This window comes from Bos taurus, chromosome 11 (genome assembly GCF_002263795.3).
Source record: "Bos taurus isolate L1 Dominette 01449 registration number 42190680 breed Hereford chromosome 11, ARS-UCD2.0, whole genome shotgun sequence".
Classification (NCBI taxonomy): Eukaryota; Metazoa; Chordata; class Mammalia; order Artiodactyla; family Bovidae; genus Bos; species Bos taurus.
In genome coordinates this window covers 72,756,101-72,774,560 of record NC_037338.1, presented here as the reverse complement: position 1 = coordinate 72,774,560, position 18,460 = coordinate 72,756,101, and the positions used below count along the sequence as shown (strand labels likewise).

General features: G+C 45.5%; 1 protein-coding gene across 3 annotated transcripts in view; it reads left to right on the top strand.

Moving 5' to 3' along the window:
* Nucleotides 1-2,730: 2,730 nt before the first annotated feature.
* Nucleotides 2,731-18,460, top strand: part of DPYSL5 (dihydropyrimidinase like 5) — an 89,366-nt gene continuing 73,636 nt past the window's right edge. The window contains exon 1 of one of the 3 annotated variants that reach the window (NM_001109964.1): nucleotides 2,731-2,883. The gene's annotated coding sequence lies outside the window, so the exon portion shown is untranslated. Of the gene's footprint in view, nucleotides 2,884-15,118; nucleotides 15,197-18,460 lie in introns of those variants that run through there. The other 2 variants (XM_024998245.2, XM_059890991.1) reach the window with 2 other exon arrangements.

Below are 18,460 nucleotides of genomic sequence, written 5' to 3'. Positions count from 1 at the left end.
GTGTTCAATAACCACTTATTGTTAAATAAATGAACAATAATAGCTACATTTGTTGAGTGTATGCTATATGTTAGGTAGTGTACTATGCCTTTTATATGCATTTCCTCATGTAATTATTACAGCAAGGTTAAAAAAATGTATTATGGTCCCCACACTCGGCTTCCCAGGTGGCTGATCAGTCAAGAACCCCCCTGACAAAGCAGAGACGTTAAAAGATGCACTTTCTACCCCTGCGTCGGGAAGATGCTCTGGAAAAGACATGGCAACCCACTCCAGTTTTCTTGCCTGGAGAATCCCATGGACAGAGGAACCTGGCGGGGTGCAGTCTATAGGGTCGCACAGAGTCAGACACGACTGAAGCAATTTAGCACACACACATGGTCCCCACACTCTGGGGAGCTAAGGTTCAGATGGACCAAGTAACCCTCTCAAAGTCAAGTATCCAGAAAGTAGAGCAAAGATTCCAACCTAGAAATCTGTGAACCCCAAGTCCTGTTTTCCTTCTACTTTCCAAGAGATAGAGCCTAAGTTAAAAATACATAAAACTAAAATCAACTACTGGGACCATTTACAACCTCATGTTTGGATGTGACTTTCAGCAATGCCCCAGGCCAACAAATAACTTCTAGGCAGCTCTTTTCTGACCTGGGGAGGCAGGCCCACCCAAGACAGCAAAGAAGCTGAAGTCCAAACGTCAAGTCTATTAAATGCTGCAGAGAAAGTTTACTGCCACTAGAGGGCTCCCTCCTCCTTAGGCAAAAAGTGCAGCCTGGACCGTGCAAGTGGACCGTCCAAGTGGACCCCGCTACCCTGAGCCGGCTCCACTCCACCTCCCTCAAGTTCAACCCATTTTACCCAAATCCCTGGGACAGCAGCAGAAGTTGGCCAGCCTAGAGGAATCCCTTGGTACTTCCACAAGCTGGAGCAGTGGCGGAAGGAGGAGCCATTTGCTCCATGTTTTCACAAGCACATTCCATCCTCCTCGTCTGGGTTAGAAATGCTTTGAGGTCGTCAGCTGAAGTTCCAATACTTTGGCCACCTGATACGAAGAGCCGACTCATTGGAAAATACCCTGATGCTGGGAAAGATTAAGGGCAAGAGGAGAAGGGGGGTGACAGAGGATAAGATGGTTGGATGGTATCACCTACACAATGAACGTGAGATTTTGGAAACCCCAGGAGATAGTGATAGTCCAGGAAGCCTGATGTGCTGCAGTCCATGGAGTCGCAAATGGTTGGACATGACTTGGAGACTGAACAACTAACAATGCTTAGTGGGGGCCGGGGGTGGGGGATGGAAGTTGGTCTCCCTGCATAAATAAGCTCAGGATGTGAGAGGGAGTGGAAAAGAAAACTTTCCTCCCAGGAGAAGTGGAGGCTCTGTGGTGGTAATCCAGAAGTGAGGTCCAACTGCCAGCCTGGTGGGCTGCAAGCTCTGAGCCTACAGCAAAGGAGTACAGAGCAAGTGACCCAAGGAAACCTCACTTCAATGGGCTCTCTGGAGGCCAGGCACCCTCAGATTTTGCTGAGAGGGGGTTGGGGTGTGGTGGTCGGTGGGAAGGCCTTCTGGTGTAATGAAGTACAGTTTTGTTTGAAAATATCCTGCCGGGAGAAACCTCTCTTGGGGCCATGGTTGTGCAGCTACAGTCAGGGAACTCCCTCATCTTCACCACTTCCCAGGGGCCCTGCTGGGGAGGTGCTTCTGCAGCAGCCCCTTGGGGTTCCCCGGGGTTGGAATGAGGACTCAATGCTGCATTTTAACACTTATCAATAGTAACGCATTAAGTGAAAACAGGCAAATTACTGAACTGTATCTAAGCTATTATTACAACTACAGGAAAGAATAGATAACTGGTAAAGAGTTGAGAGGCTATTTGGAAGGAGGTAAAGGCCTGGTGATCCTCCCCTTTTTAGACTTGTGATTTTGTTAGATTATGTGTGTATGCAAAAGTTGAAGAAAAAGGGTGAAGCGAAGGTAAATTGAGTTACAAAACATTTCCAAAGGCTTCACCATGCCCTGATAGGAGGTTTCAGAAACTCGACGGGCAGCTTGGACCTGAGAGCCCTGAATGGAGAAGCGGTAGCCGATAGCATGAACTCCAGGTTCGAGGCCCCAGAAGGGACAGATGAGAACTGAGGTGGCCCCGCGTGGCAGATCACGTTGTACATGGGAACATCTTCCTATAACTACATCCTGCCCTCTCTATCCTACAATTCCGCCGGGCGCCCAGGGTAGGATTGGATCTTGGCGGTAATCAGGCGGCCTTAGCCCGGCCTGCAGAGAAGGGCAGGCCCGGCAGCAGCCAGCAGCCGGGGAGAGGCGACGAGGACATTGTTCCAGCCTCTCGGGTGGGGTCCTGCGGGGGGAGGGGACGCAGTAGCCGTCCCAGGGGACCTGTGCATCAGCGCGTCCAAGAGCGCGGGCTTTGTGAAGTGTATTGAGTCACCATGGAAATCCGAAGGAACGCGGACAAGGGCGCCCGGGGGTCGGCTGGTTCTCGAGCCGCGCCCTTCGTCCCCTCTCGGACCCTGGCCCCTCGGCAGGGCCTGTCGGGAGTTGTAGTCCCCAGGCGGTGGCCGCGCGCGCCGCCGAGGATGCAGGGCGCCGCCGGTCCCCGCCTCCCCCTAACCTGCTAGCGCGAGGTGGGGAGCGCTGGGGAGGAGCTGTCGCTCCAGTGATTGGCGGAGGCCTCCTCCAGCCCCCACCCAAGTCCCCTCCCCCGCTCGCGGCTTCGGACTTCGGAGCCCCCGCGCGCCAAGGCGGCGATCGAGCGAGCGCGCGTGCAGCCGCGCCGCCCTGAGCACCCGCAGCGCCGGCGCCGCGGCGAGACAGGAGGAGAACCCACCCACCGACAGAACCCCGCAGCCGCGGCATCCCGGAGGAGTGGGTGATGGCAGGGCGGGCGGTGGGCTTATTCTCCCCGGCCTGGGACGTCCGTCTCACACAGTCTGTTTCTCTGGGAGGAGCACAATAGGGCCGGGGTCGGAGTGCGCCTAGGGAACCGGCTGGTGGGAACGCGGCGGGAGGTGTGGTTTGGAATTCGGGGCAGCCTTTTCGGGCTAAACTGGGACCCGAATCGTTCTTCTTTGTAAGCCCACAGAGCTCCAGGAGCGCCGAGCGGTACCTTATTCATAGTAGGCGTTTAATAGATGCTCGTGGGATTGCAAAGAACTGGGGTGAGGAGGCTGGCTTGGTGGAAGGGGTTCGCTCCTAGGACATAGTAGACAGCCAGCCTCGTCGAGGTGCAGTGAATGGCTGGAGGGCTGGGCGGGGGCTTCTCTGGCCGTGGGCCCGTCCTGCCCGGTACCTTAAATCGGCGCCGTCCTCTACCCGCACGGATCACCGCCCGCCCCCACTCCCCGCTACGCCCCCAGCATACACACACACCCTCTGTCCCTCTCGCCTCCGGGTTGGAGTTTGCCCAGCCTGGACCGGACCCAGCGGCCCGTCCACGTCCGGCTAACGGGTGGACTATTCGCCGGCCGCCTCTGGAGGCACCTGTCTGAACCACAAAGGCCGCTTTTCGCTGCCCAGCCCAGAGCGGGCGCCAAGCTGATCCCTTCGCCCGAGCCCAGCGCGGGAGCCCTCCCGGGGGCATCGATCTTGGCGGGCGACGCCCCAGGCCGGGGGAGGAGGCAGGAGTCAGAGTTGGAGAGGAGCTGAGATGGAGAGAGGCGGAGGCAAGGCCTCCGTTTGAGCAAAGATGCGAAAGGATGGAACATAGGGATGGGTGGGAGGAGGGGGAACTGGAGACAGGTTTGAGGAAAGAGAAGGGTCTGAGCCGGGAGGGTCGGAGCTCGGAGCAGGTGGCGCGAGGCGAGGCTGGGGCTGATGAAGAATGTGGAGGGGAGGAGGGATGTGGGAGGGTGGAGACTGCCTGGGTTAGAGAAGAGTAGACGCTGGGGAGGAGGAGACCCACGCGAAGAGAGGGAGGGCTCTCCCTGGGGAGGCAGGTCTCCGGGGAAGGGAGGGGCAGGCAGCTGGGGGGTGGGGGGAGGCGGGTCTCGGGCCAGAAGACCCTCAGCCCCGGCCAGGGACCCGGCGGTCCTGTGGCTGGCTGGGCGTGGCTCTTGGACCCGGCGACGGACTCGGGATGGCGGATCGGGGACCGAGCCGGATGTCCCTGCGAGGAGCTTTGTCTCCCGGCTTGACACCAGCTCTTAGGGACTCGTTTAGGGTTTTGTGATAATCCGCAGCGCCACAGGCACACCCTTTTCTTCGCAGAGCTGAAAGGCTTGGTCCAGCGGCAGGTGATGCCAGGGAGGCGAAATGGGGGCCGCCTCCCGCCCGGGAGACCCGGAGAACAATAGCCGGCACTGGTGTCCTCCGCACCAGGAGCTAGGGCACCCCTAGAATTCGAGTGTGCAGTTTTCTAGTGCAGAAAACACTCCCGGAGAAATCAAAGGGCACGTGCTCTTCTCTTGGGGTTTGTGTTAGGGCAACAAACCCCACTGGTAATTCTCTGATGTGAGTCGCGCATCTCCGCCCCCCAGACTGTGGGACCCGCAGACAGACGCCGCCCCTGGCTTTGGTACCTTCTGGCTGCGGCGCCGCCCCCTGCCCCTTGCTGCTGACCAACCACCGAGACGGTCGGGGTGGGGGAAGACCTGTGGAGGTCGCCTCGGTGCTGAGCGGGCTCCCTGAGTAGCCGGCTTTGTCTGACGAGGCGGACGCGTGTGCTGTGCGTTCTTAGAGGGAGCAATCAGGGCTGGTGCGGTTTGTGATAAAATGGAAGAGAAGCAGTCGTGGAGATTACCCGCTACGGGTGCAGCTCCTGGCCTTAAAGCCGGCAGCTAGGGGACCAGTGCTTCCCCTTTGCCGGTGACCACACCCAAGCCAGTGTATCCATCCTTTGCAGATTTCACTTGTAGTGTCTGCTGACCTAAGAGAGGGACGACTCTGTGATAGGAGGCGTCTCCTTGCCCATGGGAAAGCAGATGGACAGAAATGGAAACACAAAAAGGAGCTCAACAGAGCTTTCCTTGCATTCAGTCTTGCTTGCTGTCTAAGCATCTTTCACACCAGGCTAGCAGCGTCTTAACATGTGAGATGACAGCCAGAAACCAACATTCAGTTTTACAGATTTTCTTTGATGATTGTTTAGTTGATATTAAAGCTGACTCTTTAGCACAGACTTATACTTTTAAATGGTCATTCATTTTAAAAAGACAAAACAAACAAAAAACAAGACAGAAGCATTTTTATTCCAAAAGTGAAGGAAGAAGCTTGGCTCAATGACAAGCAGACCATCATAAGAAAAATCGCTGTGACATATTTGGCCTGGAGTTGACTGATGAGCCTTTGGGCTCTCATAACCTGGCTTTGAAACCTCAAGATTTTACTCAGATTGATGTATAAGGTGAGGGACTGTGATGTGACTGTCACCTATTGCCCAGCACATATGGTAGCTGCCAATGTGAATTCTTCCTACCTGGGCTATACCCAGCAGTAGCAACAGTAGGCTATGTCCTGATACTTTTATTAAATGACGATGCTTTGCAGAGGTGCCTCTCGGTATTTACAAAGGACTAGCTGGAATGTTGTTCATTGGATGTGTTTAACTAAAATAATAGACCTATCTATCTCCAGAGTAAGTGAAAACCAGGAATCTCTATATTGGATCCCTGGTGTCTCAAACAGTAAAGAATCTGTCTGCAATGTGGGAGACCGGGGTTCAATTTCTGGGTCGGGAACATCCCCTGGAGAAGAGAATGGCTACTCACTCCAGTATTCTTGCCAAGAGAATTCCATGGACAGAGGGGCCCAGAGTAGGTGAAAACCAAGAATCTCTATATTAGAACACCCAGAATCAGGTACTAAAGGTTTTTTTCTTATGAAAAAAACTCCCAATGAGACATATTTTGTTGGTTTATTCTTCTTGAAAGAACTTTATGGACTTAAGGGTGTAATCCTATTATTTTAGAGCACTGTGTGAACATCCAATCCAATTTTTTCCTCATAGGGAGTCAGTTCATAGATAAGGAATATTAGTATGACCAGCCCATTTCTGCAGGGAAGATAGAAAGCAGTATCCTCCTACCTGCCCTGTGAAAATGCCTGGGAGACAGACAGGAGAGGCAGGTGGCCGTAGAAAAGGACTTTATGTCCCTAGAATTCTAGAGTGCCCACATGGGCAGCATGTGAGATCTTAGTATCCTGACCAGGGGCCGAACCAGCACCTCCTGCAGCGGAAGCATGGAGTCTTAACCACTGGACCAGCAGAGAAGTCCACAGAGTGCCATTCTTAACTCCCATCTCCCTGACTTTGGAAACCTCAGCTAGGTATACAAAAGATGTTTGTGGGACATGAACACTTGGCCTTTTTCAACATAGCCTCTTCAGATTTAAGTCAGGGTAATAGTATTTGAAATACATTGCATGTTTCCACCACGGGAAGCAGTTACCCAGCAAGGCAAGTGTGTACAATGGGCCAAAATCAGGTTTGAGGACTTGGTTAGGCTTCATCTGCCTAACTGTCTTTCTGCCATAGATAGCTGAGAATTCTCCTCTTTGATAATAGCTCCTTTGACAAAAATTCAGCTTCAGGGAATGGAACTGTAAGCCAAAGGCCATCACAACTGTGGATAAATTTCTGGAGTAAATCAGAATTTAGTTTAATATTGAGAGCCAGGGAAGTTGGTACTATTAGAAAAGAGCATGTAAGATCCAGTCTATCTTTCTGGTGTCAAAACTAACCAAATTCTGATAGAATATAATCCTGTTCACACATTTTTGATTTCTGAGCTATAAGAAAATATTTCAGAAAAGTTTTCTAAAGACTTAGTTGACAGTCACCTAGAGAAGAACAATAATACAGGAAACCTTTGTCAATGTGAAAACCTGTAAGGAGAAGTTGGTATAAAATGAAATCAAATGAGAGTAAACAAGTAAGAAGGTAATTGATTTTCTTCTACTGCTAGTGAACAAATAAATAATTTCAAGATCACTTTGTCTTAAATTTTTATATGAAAATGAAAGGTGCAAATACTATGGTATGACTCTTTAAAGCAGACACATTATATACTTAAAAGAGTTGCATGAAACAATATTGTATATGGTTTGTTCTATTTCAGTCTTAGAAATTTCTTCCATCTAAAATAAATGGACTTAACCATAGCATCCCCTGACCCTCTCACACCCTCCCATCAATCACAGCCCAGTTCTATGCTGTTCCTTTGCCTCCTCCACATGGACTCCCTCCTTACAATCCAGACTCAGAAGCAATGTACACAGGAAGGAGAGCCTGGCTCTGAGCCAGAAAGCTGGAAGTTGAGTCCCAGCCCCGACCGACACTTGCTGTCTGTCCATCCTTCAACGACTAATTTTTCTCTTAAGGACTCAGTTTCTTCATTTGTTCAGTGAGGTTTATATGCGTTAACATATGTATAGCCTGAGAACAGAGTCTGGCCCCTAGTAAGTGCTCAATAAATGTCAGTTATCACCATCAGCACCATCATCATACTCTCACCCCAGAATGTGTGCCCCTAAAAACACTGATTCCCTGTTTACTCTTTCATCCCCAGAGGTCAGGGTAAGCTGCTATAGGGTTATCAATAGTGGGAATAGAAAGAAAGATTAGGACTCTGTTCTGAAGGTCCCACTCTGTAAATAGTAGGAATAGCTCTGTGTTGACTGTCAGCCTCCTTAAACACAGCTGTTTTGAGCAGCTGAGGACTTGCAGAGTTAAGAATGTTCCAGAACTGCTCTGACCCAGCTTTGCCAAAACTTCCCTGTGTATAGAGTTGGCTTGGCAACTGCTCCCGCTCCTACATCATCTAAAGAACATCAGGCATCCATAACTGGTTGAGACGGCTGTTCTGAGACTGTTCTGTTGTTGGTGTGGGAAAGAGTGATCATGTTTGGTTGATGGCAAATTGTTGGGAATAAAAATATCTCAAGTTTTCTGACTAAGAAATAAACTTAGCAGCACAGAATTACCTGTTTAACAAAAACTTTCAAAGTACTTGCTCTGTGCTAGGGGTTGTTCTAGTTCCTGTGAGTTGAGTACAGTACTGTTGCTATCCCCATTTTACAGATGAAGCAAATGAGAAGAGACAGAGAAAAGCTTTGCACCCAAGGACTCTGCTCAGAGTCTATATGAGTCAGGGTTCTCCAGAGAAACAGAACCAATAAGGATTGGCTTATGAGACTGTGGGGGCTGGCAAGTCTGATGTATGTAGGGCAGGCCAGTGGGCTGGAAGCTTTCAGGTGGGAGCTGATGTTGCAAGGACCCCATACTGGTTAGTCTTAAAGCAAAATTGCTTCCTCTTCTTGGGCAACCTTGATTTTTCTCTTAAGGTCCTTCAGCTACATTTGACTACATTGTATGAGGCTCACCTACATTATTGGGGAAAATCTTAAAGTCAACTGGCATAACCATACCTATAAAATACCTTCCCAGCAACACATATAGATGTATGTTTGACTGAATGACTACTGTAGCCTAGCCAAGGTGACACACACATAAAAAAACTATCACAGGGTCCATGCTTTTTTAAACACTACCCCAAGCTAAGAGCCTTATTTGCAATAAACTAAAGAATTAGCAATGGCCTATGTATCCCACTACAAAATGCTGCTCCTTACCGTGTTGAAAATGCAATTTGGATCTCTCTTTTTCATCCATGTAGCTTCTAGCACAAATTGTTGCTCACAGCAAGCATTTAATAGACAATATTTCATTTGACTCGTGAGTTTGAGATTTTACAAATGACTAGATTCTAGATTCTCTTGAATCAAGGCAAGAGTGGTACTTCCCTGGCAGTCCAGGGGATAAGACTCACTTCCCCAGCAGAAGGCACCAGCAGCAGGCACAGGTTCAATCCTCAGTTGGGGAACTAAGATCCTGCATTCAGGACCGGCCAAAAAACAGAACCAAACAACAGGAGAAGATCTGCATTCTGAATTAGGTATTGTGTCACTCTTTACCTCCCAACAGCTGTCCATTGTCATTGGCTCAGCAAAGATTTTGGGGTCTGTCACTGTCTCCACTCCTCGTGAAAGTGTCTTGTACACAGTAGCAGTGCCAGGACCCAGTCACACTACCTCTGTGTCCGTTCGGTGTCCCCTGACAGGCATTCCCTTTGTTGATTTCAGATTCACCAGGGGCTCCCTCCAGTTTCTCAGGCCTTTGGGCTTTATGCTCCCTGCCTTTGTCTGGTCCTCTCCTTCCCTTTGTCATCCCCCAGAGAGTGACCCACTATTGATGGAGAAGTCGCCTCCTTTCTCATTTTTAGCACTTTAACCAGATTTATGTCTTTGTGGATCAATACATTCATTCTGTTATGAAATTCACATGTAGTCTCCGATTTTTTCCTTTACTGCTTTTTTGTTCCTTTACCGCTCTTTTTCAACAGATGTGAAACTTAACTTTAAGGAAGTTACTCAGAATGTTTTAAGTTTGGCATGTTGCCGAATATATGGGCCACACACATACATAAAATAGTAGTTTGAGGGGCTGAGCGTGCATTTTTAAAGTATTTTCATTTTTTAAACTTTTTAGTAAAGTGTAACAGATATATGTACCTGGAGTGCTGCAGTCCATGGGGTCACAAAGAGTCAGACACAACTGAGCAACTGAACTGAACCGAACAGATATAGAGAAAAATATACAAGTCATAAGTGTATAGCTTACTGAATTTTCACAAACTGAACACAGCCATGAAACCGCACCTGATCAAGAAACAGGCTACTAGCACATACCCCAAAGCCCCGCTTCAGTCGCCTCCTAGTCACTACTCTTCCTCCAGGGTCTCTAACCACTATCAGCATAGATCAGCTTTGCCTATTTTTGAACTTTTTACAGATGGAATCATATACTGGGTACTCTTTCAAAAAGTGGCTTCTTTTGCTCAGTGTTACATTTGCTGCATTTCATATGCTCATTTTCATTGCCATATAGCATTCCATTGTGTAAATGTACCACAATTTACTATCCATTATGTTGTTAGTGGGTATTCAGCTAGTTTTTGTTTGATGCTACTGTGAATAGTTTTATTGTGACTATTCTAGCACACATCTTTTGGTGAACAAACGTGTTTCTCTTGGTTATATATTTAGGAGTAGAATTCGGGTCAAGGATATGCATATGTTATGTTTTAGTAGACCATGCCAAATAGTAAGACTAATGGTGAAATTTTTTTAAAAAGTCAATCCCAAGGCATGCAATGCTGTGATTAAACTATTTTTAGAAGCCCTTGGCATAATTTTGTGGCTTGATCAGAGATTGGTTTTAAACTCTTACTTTTCAGTAAAAAATAGAACTCTGGCTGTGTCTGACTCCAAGGTAGCTGAAATGAACATTTTAAAACTAATGGCTGTGCTTGGGCTTGCTACAGCTACTTCCTTCTGTTTCTTAAGGAAAAGCTGAGAATCAGGTTATAGTTGCAGTGTGGGTCCAAAGATCATTTGGGAGATGACCAGTCAGATTTGAATAAGATTAACAAGCAATTTTTATTCTGTTAACTATTCTTATATTGGGTCAAATTGCAATTTTGAATTGTGTGATTTTGGTGACTTAAAAAAATTCTTCAAAAAGTACCAACTTGGAATCAGAACGTTCAGATGTTTTTTTTTTTAACTATAACTATTTTTTGTATTTTTCTGTTTTTCTTTTAATTTTATTTACTTATTTATCTTATTTATTTGGCTGTGCTGAGTCTTCATTTCTCTAGTTGTGGCAAGCTAGAGGGGGCTACTCTCTATTTGCTGTGCTCAGGCTTCTCATTGTGGCTTCTCGTTGCAGAGCACAGGCTCTAGGTATGCAGGGAGAAAGTTCAGATTTCTTATTTGGGAATAAGAATTATAGCATATATCCTGTTTTTGTGGATTTTTAAAAAAGACTTAAGCTGCACAATTTGGGGGGGATGTTAATCTTATTTAATAGGTTTCTCAGGTGACTCAGGTGGTAAAGAATCTTTCTGCAGTGCAGGAGACCTGAATTCGATTCCTGGGTTGGGAAGATCCTCTGGACAAGGGAATGGCTATCCATTCCAGTGTTCCTGCCTAGAGAATTTCATGGACAGAGGAGCCTGGCAGGCTATAGTCCATGGGGTTGCATAGAGTCGGATACAGCTAAGCAACTAACACTTTCACTTTTCACTAATCTTATTTATTTACTTTTTCTCTCTTTTTAATTCAGGTATAGTTCATTTACAATGCTGTGTTAGTTCAGGTATACAGTAAAGTGATTCAGATAGATCTCTGTCTGAAAAAAAAAAATATATATATATATATTATATACATATATATTCTTTTTTAGATTCTTTTCCTTTAAGGGTTATTACAAAATATTGAATATAGTTCCCAATGCACATTATTTTTACAATAGGATTATAATGGAAAAAAACCTCTGCAACTACTGAAAAACAATACAGATGAGGCACAAAGACATGAACAGTAGGCTCCAGATTGTGGGTATATCTCTTCTCCATAGCCAGTCTTCACTGTTGGCCCAGGAGAGATGGCAATGATAAATGTGGCCAATGCAGATCAAGGGCAGCAGTTTAGGTACAATTAGAGGATGGTGGTAAGAAACCTTTGCCGCCAAAGGAGTGTGACAAGGTGGTCATGAACTGCTAGCTTGCCCGCTTTTTTCTTATGACACTCATTCACAGCCCAAGTTGTTCCTAAAAAAGAATTTTCTCTTGCCATGTAGCCTGCCATGTTTGATTGGTCCTCATACAAGCAAGTGAGGTCAGATTTATCCACTGCTTTAAAATATAAATTTACTGCTTAATCTCTGAGTCCCTTAAGCACTTGGATATTTTCACATCTCTTTTAATATAGGACTTAGTTTCACACTTTAAAATGTATACTCCTCCAATATTTAATCAGTTATAAAACCACTTATAGATCATTTTGCTGGTACAGCTAGTGAAACGTTTGCTTCTTTCATCCAACTCTCATCCATATACTCAACATAATTTTTACAGAGTTATAACCACAACATGGATCCACTATTGTGGATACTGTATTTTGTTCTTTCATTTGACATGAGAAAAAAACTTTTCTGTGTCTCTGCCTAATTTAGAAATGTAAACTTTTAATGACTGCCTGCTGTTTCATTGAAATGTGCTATATTTGAGTGTTTACTTATGAATATTTAGATTATGGTCGATTTAAAAATTTTTAGGTAGGGTTTACATCATTGTGAACATCACATACATGATTTTTTATTACCCAACTGATAATATGTTTTTGAGAATCAAGATTCCCTTTAAAAAAAAAAGGGAGTGGTGTGGGAGATGCAATTTTAGTCATAATACCGGATAGTTTTCAAATGGGGAGAAATGCATGCTGCTGCTGCTGCTAAGTCGCTTCAGTCGTGTCCGACTCTGTGCGACCCCAGAGACGGCAGCCCACCAGGCTCCCCCGTCCCTGGGATTCTCCAGGCAAGAACACTGGAGTGGGTTGCCATTTCCTTCTCCAGTGCATGAAAGTGAAAAGTGAAAGTGAAGTCGCTCAGTCGTGTCCGACTCTTAGCGACCCCATGGACTGCAGCCCACCAGGCTCCTCTGTCCATGGGATTTTCCAGGCAAGAGTACTGGAGAGGGTTGCCATTGCCTTCTCTGGGAGAAATGCATAAATGCATTTAATTCCTTGAAATGGATAATACATGTCACAGAATTCCCTGATCAGAGAATACCTTCTAATTAGTCTTAGCTGGCAAGTTGTTTATCAAAGAATTTGTGTAAAGGTAGGATTAATGTAAGAATTTGTGTCAATGTAGAGGTAATCAATCATTTTACAAACAATACCTGTATAATAATTTGGAAGACAAAGGACTCCAAGTAAAGCCAATTTTACTAATAAATTTTATAAAATTGTATTATCTTTTAAATAGCAGATAGCACCAAAAATTGGCCATTGTGGAAGAAATCAAATGGTCACCAAGTTGAGAAGAGATGAAACAGTTGTTATAGGCATCCAATACTTTGTTAAATTCTAAATATCTGCCAATAGAGTGCAAATAGCCAGGACCCAGAAATGACTGTTGGAATAGCCTGGCAAGTGAGAGGTTTACTCAAAACCCAATAACTGGACTTAAATTGCACTGAACTGTTATTGGAGGTGGGCTCAAACTTCCTCTCACGTATTTCCTGAGTGCCTGCAAGGAACAGTGCAATTTCCAGGAAGGAGCTTGCACATGGGAGAGAGATGGAGTTTGAATCCCGACTCTACTTTCTAGACACGAGAGACCTTAGACAAAGTCACTTGATCTTCCCAAGCCTCAGTTACCTTGTGATTTAAAGATCATAGGTTTATGAGGAGGACTCAGGGGAAAATATACAGGGAGCCTGGGAGTCACATTGTAAGTACTCAGTAAGTGGAGCTAATGTATTCTCTGGATGCTCAAGTTAGGTGCTTTTAGATACATAAAGATATATAACAATCTTGTCAAAGTACATGCTTGTCAAGTGAATAGGCTGGACAACATGATGGCTGGTGCAGAGGGAGTAGAGAGCACCCGAGAAGTTCAGCCACAAAGGCTCAGTTCCCTCCTCTGTTCAGTGAGGAGTGGAGACTAGATTCTATCTGGCAGCTCAGATGGTCTGTGCCAGCCATACTGTGCTGCTGCCGAGACCATCGTGATTCCTTCCCAACTCAAACTAGCAGACTTGCAGCACCATCTATCAAAACGAGAATGGCTTACACCCTTTAATCCAGCAATACCGCTTCTGGGAATTTATCCTAAAGATGTGCAAGTGTATGTGCACAATGAAATATAGGAAAGGATATTGTTGCAGCATTATTAGTGCTAACAACAACAACAAAAAAACTTAGACCCAACCTAAATTCTCAAAATTGGAGAGCTAATTAAATACATCATGATCCATCCTTACAAAGAAATTTTTTGTCCCTCCATATGTGGGATCTTCGTTCCCTGACCAAGGATCAGATCCATGTCCCCTGTATCGGAAAGGCAGAGTCTGAACCACTGAACTACCAGGAAAGTCCCAAGGCAGATAATTTCTGATCTGATAAAGAACAACCTCTAGTATATATCACTGAATAGGAAGAAAGCAGGCAGACCAATATTAAATGCATGTTGCCATCTATGTAAAATGTATGTGTATACAAATATGTGGACTTCCCTGTAGCTCAAACGGTAAAGAACCTGCCTACAATGCAGGAGACCAGGGTTCGATCCCTGGGCTGGGAAGTTCCTCTAGAGAAGGGAATGGCAATCCATTCCAGTATTCTTGCCTGGACAATTCCATAGACAGAGAAGCCTGGTGGGCTACAGTCCATGGGGTTGCAAAGAGTCAGACACAACTGAGCAACTAACACACATGTCAGATATATACATATGGGCTTCCCTGGTGGCTCAGTGGTAAAGAACGTGCCTGCCAGTGCAGGAGTCATAGGTTCGATCCCTGGGTGGGGAAGATTCCCTGGAGAAAGGTGTGGCAACCCACTCCAGTATTTTTGCCTGGAAAATCCCATGGAACAGAAAGAACCTGGTGGGCTACAGTCCTTGGGGTTGTGAAAAAGTCAGGCACAACTTAGTGACTAAAAAACACCACCACTGCAGTGGGCCAGGTGTCAGCATAGGATATTAGGGCTAAAAAGAACCATAGACAACACTTAATCATTTCACAGAGGAAAACCTCCAGGGCAATTTAAGTCCAGTGAGCTGTGTCAGTGCAGTTTCTGATACTCTTTGGCCTCTAGTGACAGGCTAAGAGACCACTGCATCCGCCTACAGAATTAGTTCCCTTGTGTAGACGGTTCATTCCATTCTGCTTTGCATTCTGGTTACCTGTGGGCATGTTTTCTCTGTAAGGACCATAAAGGCAGACTCCTGAGTTCACACCTTGGTGTGTTCTCTTCCTGTGACTTGCTTTTAACCAAAAGAACACAGTCAACATGATGGGGATATCATTCCACGACTGTTACATGATTTAAGACCCCATCTTGCAAGCAGACTTGCTCTAGAGACATGACTTGATGAGTAAGTGGCTGTGCCAGGAAGGCCCACTTGGCAAAAAATTATGTAGCCTCTGGGAGCTGAGTGGCCTCTAGCTAGAAGCCTGTGACCATAAGGAAATGAATTGTGTCAACCTGAGTGAGCTTGCAATTGCGTTCTTCCCCAGCAGGCCTCCAGATGAGAGCCCAGCCTGTCCAACACCTTGACTGTAGCCTGTGAGGCTCTAAGCCAAGAACTTAGGACTCCTGACCCACAGAAAGTGAGGTAATAAATAGGCATTGTTTTAAGCCACTACGTTAATGGTAATTTTTAAACAGCATGGAAAAGTAATTCACAGCTTTCCTGTATCCCTGTTTCTAGTCCATGTTTTCTTCATCCATTTTACCCCCCATGAACCCACTGCTCTTTTATCATTATCTTTCTGAGTCTTTGCTCCCCACTGCCCCACCGCCCCACGCCTCCCTCCCCCACCACATGTGGAATCTTAGTTCCTAGACCAAGGATTGAACCCACGTCCCCTGCATTGGAAGGCGGGTTCTTAACCACTGGGCCACCAGGGAAGTCCCTTTTCAGTTTTCATTGTTGACATTTTTTTCCTTTCTTAATTAAAAATTAGACTCTCCCCTCCCCCATTTCCTCTCTCTTCCTCTTCTCCAATTAAATACCACCTCCTCACCCTCATGTTTTCACTCATATTTCATTCCTTATACATTACTGTGTATAAACATATACGTGCCTGTGTGCTAAGTCATTTCAGTCATGTCCAATCTTTGTGACCCTATGGACTGTAGCCCACCAGGGTCCTCTGTCCGTGGGATTCTCCGGGAAAAGAATACTGGAGCAGGTTGCCATTTCCTTCTCCAGGGGATCTTCCCAACCCAGGGATCAAACCCTGACTTAGGTCTTCTGCATTGGCAGGCAAGCTCTTTACCACTAGTGCCACCTGGGAAGTCCATATTAATATATATACCTAGGTATTTTTCACCTTTGTTCATTTTATAAGAGGATCCTTTTATGTTTATGTATATGTGTAGATATCATGGATACATAATTTTATTTGGTAAAATATATCATCTATACAGCTTGTCTTATTACATCTTGGAAGACCCTTTAAGCCGATTGGTATAGATCTAACTTTAAAAACTGCGTGATATTCTATGGCATGGATAATATGATATTGTGATATAATAAGAATATTTGGTTGTCATTCTTAGTTGGCACAGAGTTCATAAAACTCTTAATTTTCTGAGTGATTGGGGTGAGAGGAGTGTCTTGTTATTCGTAATAAGCCCCTTTCAGCCTTACCTGAGTTTATGCTAATAAGGTATCTCTGAGGCTGGGAGCTGGTTGTCAAGGGAACCAACTAGGTGATTGATAGCTGGAACTTTCAGTCCCACCCCTCAGCCCTCACCCCACTTCAAGAGAGAGGAAAAGGAGCTGGAGACTGAGTTAATCACCAATGCCCAGTGATTTATTCACTCATGCCTTTGTAATGGAACCTCCCTAAAAACCCAGAGGAGTTTAGAGAACTTCCATATCGCTGAATGCATGAGGTGCTGGGAGGGTGGTACACCAGAGAGGGTATGCAAGCTCCAGATCCCTTCCCCAGACCTGGCCCCGTGCGTGTCTTCCATTTGGCTGTTCCTAAGTTATATCCAACCAGTCCATTCTAAAGGAGATCAGCCCTGGGTGTTCTTTGGAAGGAATGATGGTAAAGCTGAAACTCCAGTACTTTGGCCACCTCATGCGAAGAGTCGACTCATTGGAAAAGACTCTGATGCTGGGAGGGATTGGGGGCAGCAGGAGAAGGGGGTGACAGGATGAGATGGCTGGATGGCATCACCTACTCGATGGACGTGAGTTTGAGTGAACTCCGGGAGATGGTGATGGACAGGGAGCCCTGGCGTGCTGCGATTCATGGGGTTGCAAAGAGTCGGACACGACTGAGCAACTGAACGGAACTGGACGGAACTGAAGTTATATTCAGTGCTCTGCTGTGCTGTGGTTAGTCCCTCAGTCATGTCCGATTCTTTGTGACCTCATGAGCTTGCAGCCCTAAAGGCTCCTTTGTCTATGGGGATTCTCCAGGCAAGAATACTTAGTTGTAAGTTAAGTGTTTCTCTGAGGTTTGTGAGCTGTTCTAGTGAATTAACAAGCTTGAGGAGGGCATTGTGGGAACCCCAGATTTATATTTGGATGGTTGGAAGTACAGGTGACAACCCAGGACAGGGGACTGGTGTCTGCAGTTGGGGACAATCTGATGGGACTGAACCCTTAGCCTGGGGAGCCTGCACTAACTTCCGGTGGTTAGTGTCAGACGTGTTGTAAGTAGAGACACAGTTTTCCTTGGGAGCGTACCACAGGTTTTTCCTCCATTCCGCACTGGTGGGTATTCAATTTGTTTCCAGTTTTCTAGTTTCACCCTACCAGCCACGCTGCAGTGGACTTTCTGTACATGTCTCCTTATGTTCTTGAGCTTTTATTTCTATGGATGGAACCCTATGAGTGAAGTTGCTAAGTCAGAGATCTTTTTAAAATTTTAATAGAGGCTTTCAGACTGTTTTCCAAAAGCATGTAATAATTTACATTTCTATCAACAATGTCTGTCTGAGCTCTCCCAGCCTGCACCCTCTGCCCCCAAGTCCTGCCAACATCAGGTATCACCCTGGATTTTTTGCCAGTTCTAATGAATGTGAAATGATGCCTTATTGTGGCTTTTATTTACATCTCCTTGATTACTGGTGAGGTTGAACATCTTATTTTATGTTGCTGGTCATTTAGATTTGCTCTTCTTTTTCACTTATCCATGTCCTGTGGCTATGTTTCTCTTGGTTGTATTTTGCTTATCAATTTGTAAGAGTTATAGCTGTCATATGCATTCCACATGTTTTCTCAGGCTATTTACTGCTTATTGACTTTATTTCTGTATCATTTCTATATCAAATTATATCATTTTCTATAATATCATGTTTAAAAATTTTTATAAAATCAGAAATGCGATTTTCATGGCTTCTTGGTTTCTAGATTGATGTAAAAGGTCTCCCCTGCCACTAGGTTGTACATGTATTTTCCTGGCCTTTCTTTTAATATTTTTAATTGCTTAATATTTTACATTTAAATTAAAACCAGATGGATTACAGATTTGGATATATGCTGTAAGGTAGGGAGCCTGCTTAATTTTCTTCCAGACAAATAGCCAATGATGCCAGCCCCATCTATTATCAAGTAAATCATTTTCCCCCTGCTGAAGTGAAATATCTCTTTTGTTGGATTTAATTGAAACCTGCTACCAAGCACCTTACTCTGTTCCACTTATCTGTCTCATCATATGCTGATACCATACAGCTTTAATTACAGTAATTTCATATAGTATCTTTTATTATTCCAGTGAAGTCCTTTATCTACCCCTTAGTATTTCTTTTCACAATTTTTTGACTCAATTCCATTATTCATTTCAAAATAAACCCTTTGGGAATTCTAATGGGAATGTTGTTACATTTATCTATCACTTTGTGGAGAATTGACATT